At 36.1% G+C, this 13,352-nt stretch overlaps 2 pseudogenes; both read left to right on the forward strand.

Annotated features, from left to right (window-relative positions):
* The first annotated feature begins 8,461 nt into the window (after positions 1-8,461).
* Positions 8,462-9,545, forward strand: LOC131646994 (glutathione S-transferase T2-like; annotated as a pseudogene).
* A 395-nt stretch (positions 9,546-9,940) lies between these two features.
* On the forward strand, positions 9,941-11,251 carry LOC131650265 (uncharacterized; annotated as a pseudogene).
* Positions 11,252-13,352: the final 2,101 nt, after the last annotated feature.

The raw sequence follows: 13,352 nt of genomic DNA on the forward strand, positions 1-13,352 counted from the left end.
TTCTGAAAAATATCAGTATGGATTTATGCCCAGAATGAGAAGATGAGAAGATCTTATGTATGGTTAACTTCTGAAATGTGTTGGGATTATGTGCATATAAGATGTTCTGAAAATGATCAGTTAGAAGTTCTGATTCTGTTATTACTAACGTTTCATTATCTAAGTTGATTCAGAATCTCTTTTAAAGTAAAACAGCTGTCACCAGTTTTCCAGAAAATGAAGACGTGTTTACTATTTCTGGACAAGCATGCGTGCAGTTGAGGAGACGCCGCCCTAGGTAACTGTGCAAATCATTTCATTTTGTCACTTTATCTCTCCTAACGTCATTTCTCATTAAATGCAAATTGATGTCATGTTTTTCTGTAATCATTTCACTTAAACCATATTGCATTTATTATTTTATACCCCGCTTCATCTTCATTTCATCTTTTTCGCTCTCTCTCTTCATTCGTCCCTCTCTTTATGCATTCATCGCATAAACCCTAGCTTGTGTCTGTAACTAAGCATTTCACCATGAATCCTACATCAAGTTATTCAAGCCCAACAGAAGTTTCTTCCACTCAACTGGTTCTGAGCAAGCGTGGTTTTGCTCCGTTGAAGACCTGTTCCATTCCTACTGAAGAGATGGAAGTTCTTTGTGAGTCGTATGTTGACTTTGAAAATCTGAAAGCAAATGGTTTCCATCCTGATGCAAGGATCTTGACACAAGGCTGGTCAAACTATCTTGGTAGATTGGTTGGACCAATTTATCCGACTCTTGTGAAAGACTTCTGGGCTCATGCAACCGTTACTCCAATTGCTATCATCTCTTTCGTGCTAGGGCATGAAGTTGTGATAACTGAGAAACTGATCAGGAAACTGTACAACTTGGATGATGAAGAAGGATGCACTGGTCCTCTTCATGGTAGAGTTAATTGGCTACAGGTTGAAAAACAAATCTCGTTTGCTACTGGTATTGAATCTCATAAAACTGGTACATTGAGGGCGTTCTATCAAGTTTGGGCTGAAATTATTCTGGGTTCTCTTCATCACAGAAGGCAATCGTTCTCCTCCTCTTACATCAGTCCTGATCACAAATACACTCTCTTCTGCATTGGAAGAAGAATTGAACTAAATATCTCCAACATTCTGTTTCAGAATCTGAAGTTGGCTATTGAAGAGTCAAGAGATGAAGAACGTGAGAAGTACCCTCACCTTCCCAGGTATATTATTCCTTTCGCCAGAATGATATCAGATATTCTGATAGAAAGTGATTTGATGGACTCTCTAAGGACTATTGGAACGTCCAGGTTCTTTGGAATGATTCATGGCCCTGTCATCAATGGTGTTGATTTGTTAAGATTGCAACTTATCAGGGAGACAACTTCTGCTCCTGTGATCCCCACAGATATTCTGTCTAGAAGAACTCCTATGGAAGGCTTTGCTACATTGTTCCAAGCAGAACTTCACAAGGCCGTTAAGCATTACTTGGAAGCTTCTGTTAGAACTCAATCTTCTGTTGATCCTGCGTGGATTCATGGAAGAGTGCTTCCTTCTCAAGCTGATCTTCAGAAGAAGGCTCAGAAGAAGCAAGAAGCAAGGCAGAAGAGAAAGGCTGCAGAAGAAGCTGCTAAAGAAGCTAAGAGGCTGAAGGTTACTTATGACCCTCTTAAAGTAGATTCTTTTCAAGCAATAAGAACGGGTAACTTCTCCAGGCAAGTATATCAACCACCTCCTTCTGAATCTCAATCTTCTATCCAACCTCCTCCCTCTGAACCTCAAAACACCTTCACCATTCCAAATCCTTCTCAACCATCTCTTTCTACACCTGTTTTGAACCCCACTCCACTAAATGTTTTCCTCCCACACCTTCTGATATCCCATCATCATCAACCCTCCCCACTGATTTACCATCCTCATCAACCATCTCCACAGATATTCCATCTTCTTCAACCACAACACCTCCACCTTCTATATCCCATCCCTTTCCTACCAGAAAATCCAACCCATACTGCCTTCTCTACCCTGACTACAAATTCACCTTCAACCCTCCTGAACATAAACCTCATATTTACCTGGAATTGTTCAGAAATGAAGTTATCAGTAGGCTGGATCTCTTGAAGGATGCCTTCTTCAATGATCTTGATGATGTTTCTACTAGAAACCTCTGGAGAAGCTTTCGCCAAGATTTTCAAGTTGAAGCCATGGCTGTTCAGAAGAGACTTGTGGCTGCTGCTCCTGGTTATGCTGGTTATCTTCTTGAAGTTGATAATGGTGTTTATTATCATCCTATCAGAAACAGGAGAATTCTTGAGGAGAAGATGTTTGTTGATGAGCTGCTGGACAATCCTTGCAGAGATATTGTGGTATGGAGACCTAAGTATCCAGTTCTGAATGGAGACTTCAAGTCCTTGTTCGACTTTCTGAGGGAAAATCCTTCTGAGAAAGACCCCAATTTGGTCATTCCAAAAGTTGGTGACCCGCCAGAAGTTGAAGGTCCTTCTGCTCCAAGGAATCTTGCTGCCATTCTTCAAGCTCTTGAGAATGGAGATTCTGATCTTCCTGCTGCAGAATATGAAGGAGATGCTTCTATGGAAGAAGCTGATGCTGAAGATCATCCTGCTGGGACTATTCCTGTTGAGGAAAATCAAGGTGATGATTGAAGGATAGAAAAACACTTAGAAAGGGGGGGTTTGAATAAGTGTAGTCTTAAAAACTTGAAAGATAAAAACAATTTGCACAGTTATTTTTATCCTGGTTCGTTGTTAACTAAACTACTCCAGTCCACCCCCACGGAGTGATTTACCTCACCTGAGGATTTAATCCACTAATCGCAACAGATTACAATGGTTTTCCACTTAGCCCACGACTAAGTCTTCTAGAGTATCCTGATCACAACCTGATCACTCTAGGAACAAATGCTTAGACACAAGCTAAGACTTTCTTAGAGTATCCTGACCACCACGTGATCACTCTAATTACAACTGCTTAGACACAAGCTAAGACTTCCTAGAGTATCCTGATCAACACTTGATCACTCTAATTACTTACAAATTAATGTAATCAATTCTAAGAGTATTACAATGCTTCTGAAAAGCTATAATCACAACAGTGATATTTCTCTTAACGTTTAAGCTTAATCTCACTAATATATTACAACAGCAATGTAGTGAGCTTTGATGAAGATGAAGTTTCTGAGCTTTGAGTTTGAACAGCGTTTCAACAAGTTTTTCAGAATTGGTTCTTTCAAAATCGTCAACCTTGCTTCTCATCAGAACTTCATATTTATAGGCACTTGAGAAGATGACCGTTGGGAGCATTTAATGCTTTGCGTGTTCCGTACAGCATTGCATTTAATGTTTCACGCTTTTATCAACTACCTCGAGCCTTGTTCACGCTGTGTCTACTGACGTTGCCTTTAATAGCTTCCAACGTTCCTTTTGTCAGTCAGCGTAGCCTGCCACCTGTACTTTCTTCTGATCTGATGTTTGTGAATATAATATTTGAATATCATCAGAGTCAAACAGCTTGGTGCATAGCATCTTCTTGTCTTCTGACCTTGAAGTGCTTCTGAGCGTGATACCATGAGAACTTCAGTGCTTCTGCTTCTGATCTCAAGTTCTTCTGATGCTTCCATAGACCTATGTTCTGATTCTGCCTTGACCATCTTCTGATGTCTTGCCAGACCATGTTCTGATGTTGCATGCTGAACCTTCTGAGACAAAGCTTCTGAGCGCTGATTTGTGCATACTCTTTATATATTTCCTGAAAGGGAATTTGCAATGTATTAGAGTACCACATTATCTCACACAAAATTCATATCCTTGTTATCATCAAAACTAAGAATATTGATCAGAACAAATCTTGTTCTAACAATCTCCCCCTTTTTGATGATGACAAAAACATATATAAATGATATGAATTTGTGATCAGAAAGAGCAGACGGCTAAAGACAATTACACAGCTTTAGCATAAGCATGTGAATATGTCTCCCCCTGAGATTAACAATCTCCCCCTGAGATGAATAATCTCCCCCTGAAATTAATACTAGAAGAATTTTAATAATAAAAGACTTCCCTGATTATTTCGGTAGAGACGTTCACAGTGCTTGATCTTCAGAACATTAATTACTTCTGATTTTTGCTTCCATAGGACAGCTTCAGAACATTGAATTTCTTTAGATCCTCAGAACATTCACAGCTTCTGATTCCTGCTTCCATCGGACAGCTTCAGAACTTGAATTTCTTTGATCTTCAGAACATTCACAGCTTCTGACTTCTGCTTCCATCGGACAGCTTCAGAACTTGAATTTCTTTGATCTTCAGAACATTCACAGCTTCTGATTCTTGCTTCCATCGGACAGCTTCAGAACTTGAATTTCTTTGATCTTCAGAACATTCACAGCTTCTGATTCTTGCTTCCATCGGACAGCTTCAGAGCTTGAATTTCTTCTTTCATCGCTTCATGCTAGATTGTATCAGAACATTGTTGAATGTACCAGAGCATCATCAGAGCATCTCTACATCCTGAAATGTTACAGAACAAAACTAAACGACAGAAGTCAGCATGAATGAATCAGAACATAAAATATGCTTCAGAAAATATAATATGTATCAGAGCCATATAAGCCATATAGAATGTATCAGAACAAATAGACATTCAGAATCAGATCATATTCTATCATCAGAATATCTGAACATTCTTCCTTCTTGCTTCTGCTTCTGATTCTGAAGCTTCATGGCACTCAGCTTACTTCAAGAATCCAAGAGCTTGATTCATCTTGTTGCTTCTTATGTTGCTCTTTAAAAGAGAATCTTCAATTCCTGCAACAACACAACTTAACAACATAGAACTTTGCAAGTTCTGTTAGAGAAGCAACTGATTAAATCAAATCATTTATCACATATTTCTCCCCCTTTTTGTCAAATCATCAAAAACATAAAAGATTCAGATAAAAACAAAAAGAAACACACGTAAGAAAAAGATGATTTTCATTTAAGTTCAAACAGACAAGTACAGAAGTACACGAAGAGAAGGAAAACAAGATGCACAAAATAGATGCAGCAAAAGCAAAAACAGAACAACTAAGACTCAATCTAAGATGACCCTAGCCTTGACAAGATCTTGGCCAACATCTCTTGAACCCCATTGTTGTGCTCATTCTGCTTCTCTATGAAAGCTCTAAACTCAGCATTGACTGAGCTTTGCTCATCCTGGTTCTTCTGAAGAACTTCCAGAGTCCTTGCAAGACGGGAAGGTTCATCAGAAGAAGCTTCACAGCTTCTATCCAATGGGATGGCATTGTGATCTGTAGCTTCCATTGATAGATCATTTGCAGGGATTTCCTCAACAGGAACTGATTCAGCAACATGATCTTCTACATCTGCTTCTTGCATAGAAGCATCTTCATATTCTGCAGCTGTAATCTCAGAATCTCCATTCTCAAGTGCCTGAAGAATGGCAGCTAGATTCCTGGGGGCAGAAGGACCTTCAACTTCTGGTGGATCAACAACTTCTGGAATGACCAAGCTTGGGTCTTCCTTAGAAGGGTTTTCCCTCAGAAAGTCAAAGAGGGTCTTGAAATCCCCGAGCAGAACTGGATATTGAGGTATCCAGACAACAATCTCCCTGCAAGGGTTAGCTTCCATTGCAGCAGCAAGTCTTGCTTCTTCCAATTCATCCACAAAGGGCTTCTCCTCAGCAGCAACACAATTTCTGAGAGGATGGTAGTATATACCATTATCACCCTCCAGAAGGTAACCAGGGGCAGCAGCCACTAGTCTTCTCTGTACTCCCATTGCTTCTACTTGAAAATCCTTGCGAAATCTTTTCCAGAGATTTCTTGTAGAAACATCATCCAGACCATTTAGAAATGCATCCTTCAGAAGGTCTAGACTGCTAATCACCTCATGTCTGAAAAGTTCCAGGTAGGCATAGGGTTCAGGTTCAGGCGGATTAAAGGTGAATTTGTAGTCAGGGTAGAGAAAACAGTAGGGTTTGGATTTCCTGGTAGGTAAGGGATGGGATATAGAAGGTGGAGGTGCGGTGGATGAGGAAGAGGGGATATCTGAGAGAATGATTGATGAGGATGGAATATCAGAAAGGATAGGTTGAGAGGAGGATGGAGTATTTGTAAAGGGAATTGGTGAGAAAGATTTATCAGAAGGAGTTGGGGGAAGAATACTTAGAGGTGTGGGGTTTAGAATGGGAGAGGAGAAGGATGATGGAGAAGGATTTGGTAAAGTGAAGTTTACTTTTGTTTCAGATGGAGGTGATTGGAGAGATGGTTTAGGGACAGAAGGAGGTGGAGTAAAAACCTGCCTGGAGATTTGTACAGAAGAAGAAGATCTGGTTCTGCGAAAGGAATCTCTGATCCTTTTATCCCTTCGTTCTTCAGAGTCCACCTTGTCAGGATCATAGGTGACTCTCAACTTCTTGGCTTTCTTAGCCTCTTCTTCTCGGGCTTTTCTTTTGAATTTGATGAACAAGAAGATGAGTTCATGATGATTATGCTTTGAGATCAAATCAAAAACTAGGGTTTGAAAAGAAATGCAACGAAGGGGATGCACAAAAGAGAGAGAAAGAGAGAAAAAGAGGGAATGAAGATGAAGCGGGTTATTTAAAAGATTTGAAAATAAGGAAATCATTATGCATTTAATGAGAAATGACATTAGGAGAGAGAACACAGTAAATGAAATGATTTAACACAGTTACCTAGGTCGGCGTCTTTTCAACTGCACGCTTTGTACTAACCGTACATACACGTGTTCACCATCAGATAATAGATGACAGCTGTAAAATTTTCAATAGACTTTACGCCTTCTGATTCTGATCACTGCTTCTGATTGTCATTCTTAAGGAATGATCTGGTTCTGATAGGATCATCTTTCTTCCCAAGAATCACATCTTCTGAATGAGCTGAGGCAAGTCTAGGTGATCTTCTGGCTGTTGGCTCTTCAGAAATCCTGAGATTCTCTAAAGATGCAGCAACTTGATCTTCTGATCCATTGCTTCTGAGACTGCCAGCTTCTGCAGCATTGCTTCTTGGTTCTTCAACTTCTGATATATCAATATCTATATATATATATATATATATATATATATATATATATATATATATATATATATATATATATATATATATATATATATATATATATATATATATATATATATATATATATATATATATATATATATATATATGAGATATGAGTATTGTTGGAACTTTTGGAAAGGCATATGTACTGATATTTTACAAAGATAGCCCCGTATTATTATATTGTGAATTATCTTTACCTTTATACACTAATGTCTTTCAACAACAAAAATTTTAAAATTTTAAAATTCCTTAATCATTTTATTATATAATAGTATAATAGTACTAGTTAATAGCAAGATGTTTGATAATGCATTGACATTTTATAAAAAACGCATAAGGTAGCATTGTGGTATGCACGACATTGGGATATGAAGGAGGTGTCGTGTTACATGGAACCTTGTTGAATTTGTATGAATTAATGTGGTTTTTGTGACTTATGGAAACAATCCATGGCATGTAGTGTATATTCCATGTGGTATGCCTCTTTGGTGTTACGAAAGTCATGGTTTTGCCATGCTCTGATTGTCCCCAAAATCTCTAGTCCCCACCTCCCACATCACAATAGGTCCCATGTGTAGCAATTTTTATGCGACATTGGTGGAATACTTATAGGTTAAATGTTCTTTACCTATACAATCATCTCTAATTCAACTTTTTAAATTATGTTATGTAAGGACAAGAAATTGATATGAGAAACAGTGCCATGTTGTATTATGTTATTGATTTTATTTTTTTTTTAAAAGCTGTATTTTAAAATTTTAATAAATTTAGCCATTACCTTTTTTGTTTGTTAAATTTATTCAGATTCTAAAAATATATTAAGCTTAATACATTTTTCAGTCCCTTACCTATACTTTTAGGTCTATTTTGGTCCTCTTTCTTTTAAAAGGACCAAATAAATCTCTTACATTATCAAAGAGAAACAAAGAAGTCCTTTATGTTAAATAATGACAAACAGTATTAGGCCATCTCCAACGGCTGGCAATTGCCGTTTCGTACGCCAGCTGGAATCAAATGGAAAAAATAGTGTTCCGCCACGCAAGCATACGTACAATTGCATTGCAACGGTTATTTTGAATAAAATATTAATATAAATTGAAAATTGTGCTATTCAACGGCTCTCTTGCTTTTTTTTTCTTTTTTTTTTAATAATGTGCTATGCAACGGCTCTTTTGTTTTTTTATTTTATTTTTTTATTTTAATAATTTATTTGGTTATAAATAGAAGCAAATGTTAGTCAAATTTTATCATACAAATTTATTCCTTACTCTTAGTATTTTAATTTTTTCTCTCACAATTTCATCTTATTAGCCTTCAATTGATCATATATTTTACCAAATTTTTCATCTTCTTTGTTCAAATTATTATTGTTAAGGTCAAATGGACCCTAATCGATATAATTTTCAACAATCTATGTTCCATCTCATGCAAAATCAGCAAAATTCTAATCCTCAAAATTCTCAATTTCCCTCGCCGTCAACAAACTCTACCGTATTTTTTCCGCCACTAAACAACCCAAATATTTATTTTAGACCACCGATAAATACTCATGGGATGAATTTTTCTCATCATGAACCCGAAACACCAAATGGGTTTATGTCTGAACGCCAAGTTCCACAATTTTCAACTCAAGTTGGTATTGAAAATATTACAGTTGAAAAAGAACAAAGGCGTTCTGTTAAAAAAAAACCTCGAGAGGTATTCACAAGGGAAGAGGATGCACTTCTTATGCAATCATGGCTCAATATTTCAAAGGATCCAATTGTGGGAGTTGATCAAAAAGTCGATAGCTTTTGGTTAAGAATCACCGATAATTATAACCAATATCGTGGGCAGTCACGAGAAAAGCTACAAGGCCAATTAAAATCTCGATGGCATCGAATAAATGGCCTTGTTCAAAAATTTGTTGGGTGTTACAAACAAGCTGTTCGTGAAAAAAAAAAATGGGGCATCAGAGAAAGATATCTTAGTCAATGCACATGCTTTTTTTGAACAAGATGAAGGTGCACCATTCAATCTTGAGTATGCATGGCGGCTTTTAAAAGATGAACCTAAATGGATGGGAGCATCCATTGAAAATTCTTCAAAGAGAACAAAGAATTCTGTTAGCGGTGCATACACGGCATCGCCAAACTCAGAGACACCTTCAAGTTATGAGTTTAACTCATCATCTCCAATGGAGCGTCCAATGGGACAAAAGGCGGCAAAACGAAAAGGTAAGGCAAAGGAAAATGCAAATGCAACTGAACCTCCTTCTAGTGTTATTTCTGATACAATGAATAAAAGAATGGAAGTAATGGAAAACCTTGCACGACTTAAGGAGGAAGAAAACAAATTAGTCAAGGAAAAGATGGAGTTTGAAGCAATGCAATTCATAATGTCAGACACTTCTAAGATGAACGATAGTCAACGTGAATTTCATGAAAAACGTTGTAATAACCTAAAAGAAAAATATGGATGGTAATAATATGCAATGTTCTAGTATTTATTATATTTAAATATTATGTAGTATCAACACCTATTGTAATAAGATGCAATGTTCTAGTATTTATTATATTTAAAAATTATGTAGTACTTGTTATGTATCAACAATTATTGTAATAATATACAATGTTCTAGTATTTATTATATTTAAATATTATTCAAAATTAGTCGTTATTCAAACTAGCCGTTATTATTCAAACTAGCCGTTATTCAAACTAGCCGTTATTATTCAAACTAGCCGTTATTCAAACTATCCTTATATATACTTTCATTCTTTTCTCACTTTTCTACCACCATCTATCATTCTTCTATCATTTTTTCTATCACCCTTCTCTCATTCTTCTATCATTTTTCTATCACTTTTATCTCACTTCAATGGATTCAAACAATTCAAACAACCTCAACAAACTTTTTTGGGAGGTGATTGAAGAAGAACTTATGGACAACACAGACGAAGAACTATTGTTGTCAATGCTCGAGAAGGAACGTCAATCTGGAAGTTCATCAAAGCGAAAAAGAAGATCAGTGATAGATCGGAATCGTGAAGAAGGGAATATACAATTATTCAACGACTACTTCTCAGAAAATCCAGTATACACTGATGCCCAATTCCGTAGAAGGTTTAGAATGCATAGGCATTTGTTTCTTCGAATTGTAGAAACCCTTGGAAATCATGATGAATATTTTCAAATGAGGGTCGATGCAACTGGTAAAATGGGTCTTTCACCATTGCAGAAGTGTACTTCTGCTATTCGTATGTTGACATATGGATCTTCCGCTGACATTGTAGACGAATATGTTCGAATTGGTGAAAGCACTGCAATTGAGTGCTTAGAGAGATTCGTAAGGGGCGTGAATGAGGTATTTGGGGATGAGTATTTGAGAAGGCCTAATTACAATGATGTTGAGCATCTTTTACAAATGGGGGAGTCACGTGGATTTCCAGGCATGCTAGGTTCCATTGATTGTATGCATTGGGAATGGAAGAATTGTCCTGTTGCGTGGAAAGGACAGTTTTGTCGAGGTGATCATGGTAAACCCAGGATCATGCTTGAAGCAGTGGCATCACAAGACTTATGGATTTGGCATGCATTTTTTGGTATTGCAGGTTCAAACAATGACATTAATGTGCTAAACCAATCTAATGTGTTTAACGATATTTTGGAAGGACGTGCTGCTACTGTGCAATATACAATCAATGGGACTCCATATAATATGGGATATTATTTAGCGGATGGTATATATCCTGAGTAGGCTACATTTGTCAAGACCATTTCAATGCCGCAAGGAGAAAAGAGAAAACTATTTGCACAACACCAAGAATCAGCTAGAAAGGATGTGGAACGGGCATTTGGAGTGCTTCAATCTCGATTTGCAATAATACGTGGTCCAGCGCGTGCTTGGCACATGAAAACCCTCAAGCATACCATATATGCTTGCATTATATTGCACAACATGATTGTCGAAGACGAACGACACACATATGGAGGTGATTTTGATTACTGTTACGATAATGGAGGTAACAACAACTCAACGACTGAAACATTTAACGGTCCTCATCCGAATCTTGCAACAAGACTACAAAGAAGGGCAACTCTTCGTGAAAAACAAGTTCATCGCCAACTTCAAGGAGATCTAGTCGAGCATATTTGGGAACGTTTTGGACATGAAGACGATGAAAATTAAATTTGAGTAATTATGTTATGTAATTTATTTTTATTGTTTTGATTATGTTTTTATTGTTTTTAATTATATGTCATGTATTTGAGATTAATTTAAATTATAATTTTAAATTTTATGTTTAATTTTATTTATTTTATATTAATTAAAATTTAAATAATTATTTTAAATCAAATAAAATTTAGCATGAATAAAATATTATTATACAAAGGAAAATTGTGGGACCCAATATGAGTTCTTTTGAATTACACCATTGGAGTGAAAATTGGAGTGAGTTGCTTCAAGATGATGTGGACTAATGGGTCCCACAAAGAACCAAATAATGGATTGCACCATTGGAGATGCTCTTAGTATTTACACTCGTGGCAGCTGACTTGGCATTGAAAATATTATTTTTTTCAAATTCTACATAATCCTATTTATTCAATCAATTAAAAATCATAAAAATCATAATATGATATTAAAAAAAATATAAAGATCAAATTTCATAAATTAAAGCAAATAAAGTTAAAAGAAAAATTGACATTTAATTGAAGACCAGACAAAATTCTTAAATCTTAATTCCATTCCAGCATAGTAAAATTCTAATTGTAAATTTAGCCTTTTTGCAGTATACAAATCTCTGTTTTTGGAACATTCACCATTGTTGCGTAGTAGTTTGAGAACGACTGAACAAATAAAGCTCTAAAAAAAAAATAGTACAGATTCTATTGTTGGAAAAAAAATGGCAGTTAGAATTTTTCCATTATTTTCTGAAATTTTAAATAATTGAAACAACAAAATTGTAGAAAGTAGAAGCAACAAATTCCTAAAAATTATTTCCAGATTTCCACATATTTCTAGGCGGAGCAGTGAATCCCGCGCGGTACAGTAGTCAGATCTCTGTTGTGCAAGCGGTGGCGATGGTACGGTGGTGGATATGAGCAGCGGTTCATGGTGGTAGGAGTGCACGGATCTGGACAAGAGCTTTATTGTTTAAATGGCTGAATAGGCGGCGGTGGTTTGTCTGGTTGTTATTGGAGATAGAGGGAGGGGACCAGATCTGGAGGCGGTCAGATCTTTTGAAGAGAAGGTCTTAGTTGTTTAGGTTGTTGAATAGGTGGTGGTGACTAGTGGTGATGTAAGGACGAATATATTTCATGGTTTGATATATTTCATTTGCAAATTAAATAACAAACTGGTATAGTGACTTGCCTGCAACCAAAGTGTCAATGGTTCAAATCTTGGTAAGAACTGACTAACAGATCTAACGGAAAGGACTAACGTGACACAGTCCAAAATGGACCCTGAGACATAGGTACGGGACCAAAAAGAATATTAAGCCTATATTAAATTGATCATTTAGTAAATAAAGACATCTTATTAGAATAATAAATATATGTGTGTGTGTTTTTTTTTAAATAAATAAAAAAGGATTAATTAGAATAAATAAGATCACTCTAACTTATTGTCCTTTTCAAAAGTTAATCGATTCTTAAGTGATGAATATAAGAAAAAGTCCTCAACTCAAGCATTACACCACATTTTATCGAAAGCGGTAGTTGCGGAGGTTTATGATCAAATCATATGTCGGAAGTGTTATCTTTGAGGAAGATACTAGTAAATGTTTATATAATGTTTTTATAAGAACCTTTTAAAAAAACGAGTACCGAAGGACTTAGACTAGGATAAACATACCAAAGATTTTGAGTAAGTACTCCTGCATACATTTCTTCAAGGTTTTTCTATAAAGTAGCTTTGTTCTAATTCTTGTCTATCAGAGCTAAATTGTTTGAGGACAATCATTCTGGAGTTTGATAAATAGTATTTTTACTACTTTAAAGTGTTTGATATGATTGTTATATTATTTATCTTTCATTTTTGTTCAATTTACTTTCATATTTCTATGTTTCTTTGGAGCAAAACCTAGAAGAGATTGTGAGAAGACTCCATGAAAGAACTTCCACCATAGTAAAAAATTGGGGACCAAGGACGTATTGTCTTAATGCGAAATTAAGTCTAAGTTTATGACTTTAAACCTATATAAGGCCTTTGTAATTTTTATATTGTTACACACTACTTTACACATTTCATTGCTTTAGATTTTCTGTATTTTTATTTTGTGCTT

Source organism: Vicia villosa, linkage group LG2 (assembly GCF_029867415.1).
Source record: "Vicia villosa cultivar HV-30 ecotype Madison, WI linkage group LG2, Vvil1.0, whole genome shotgun sequence".
Taxonomy (NCBI): Eukaryota; Viridiplantae; Streptophyta; class Magnoliopsida; order Fabales; family Fabaceae; genus Vicia; species Vicia villosa.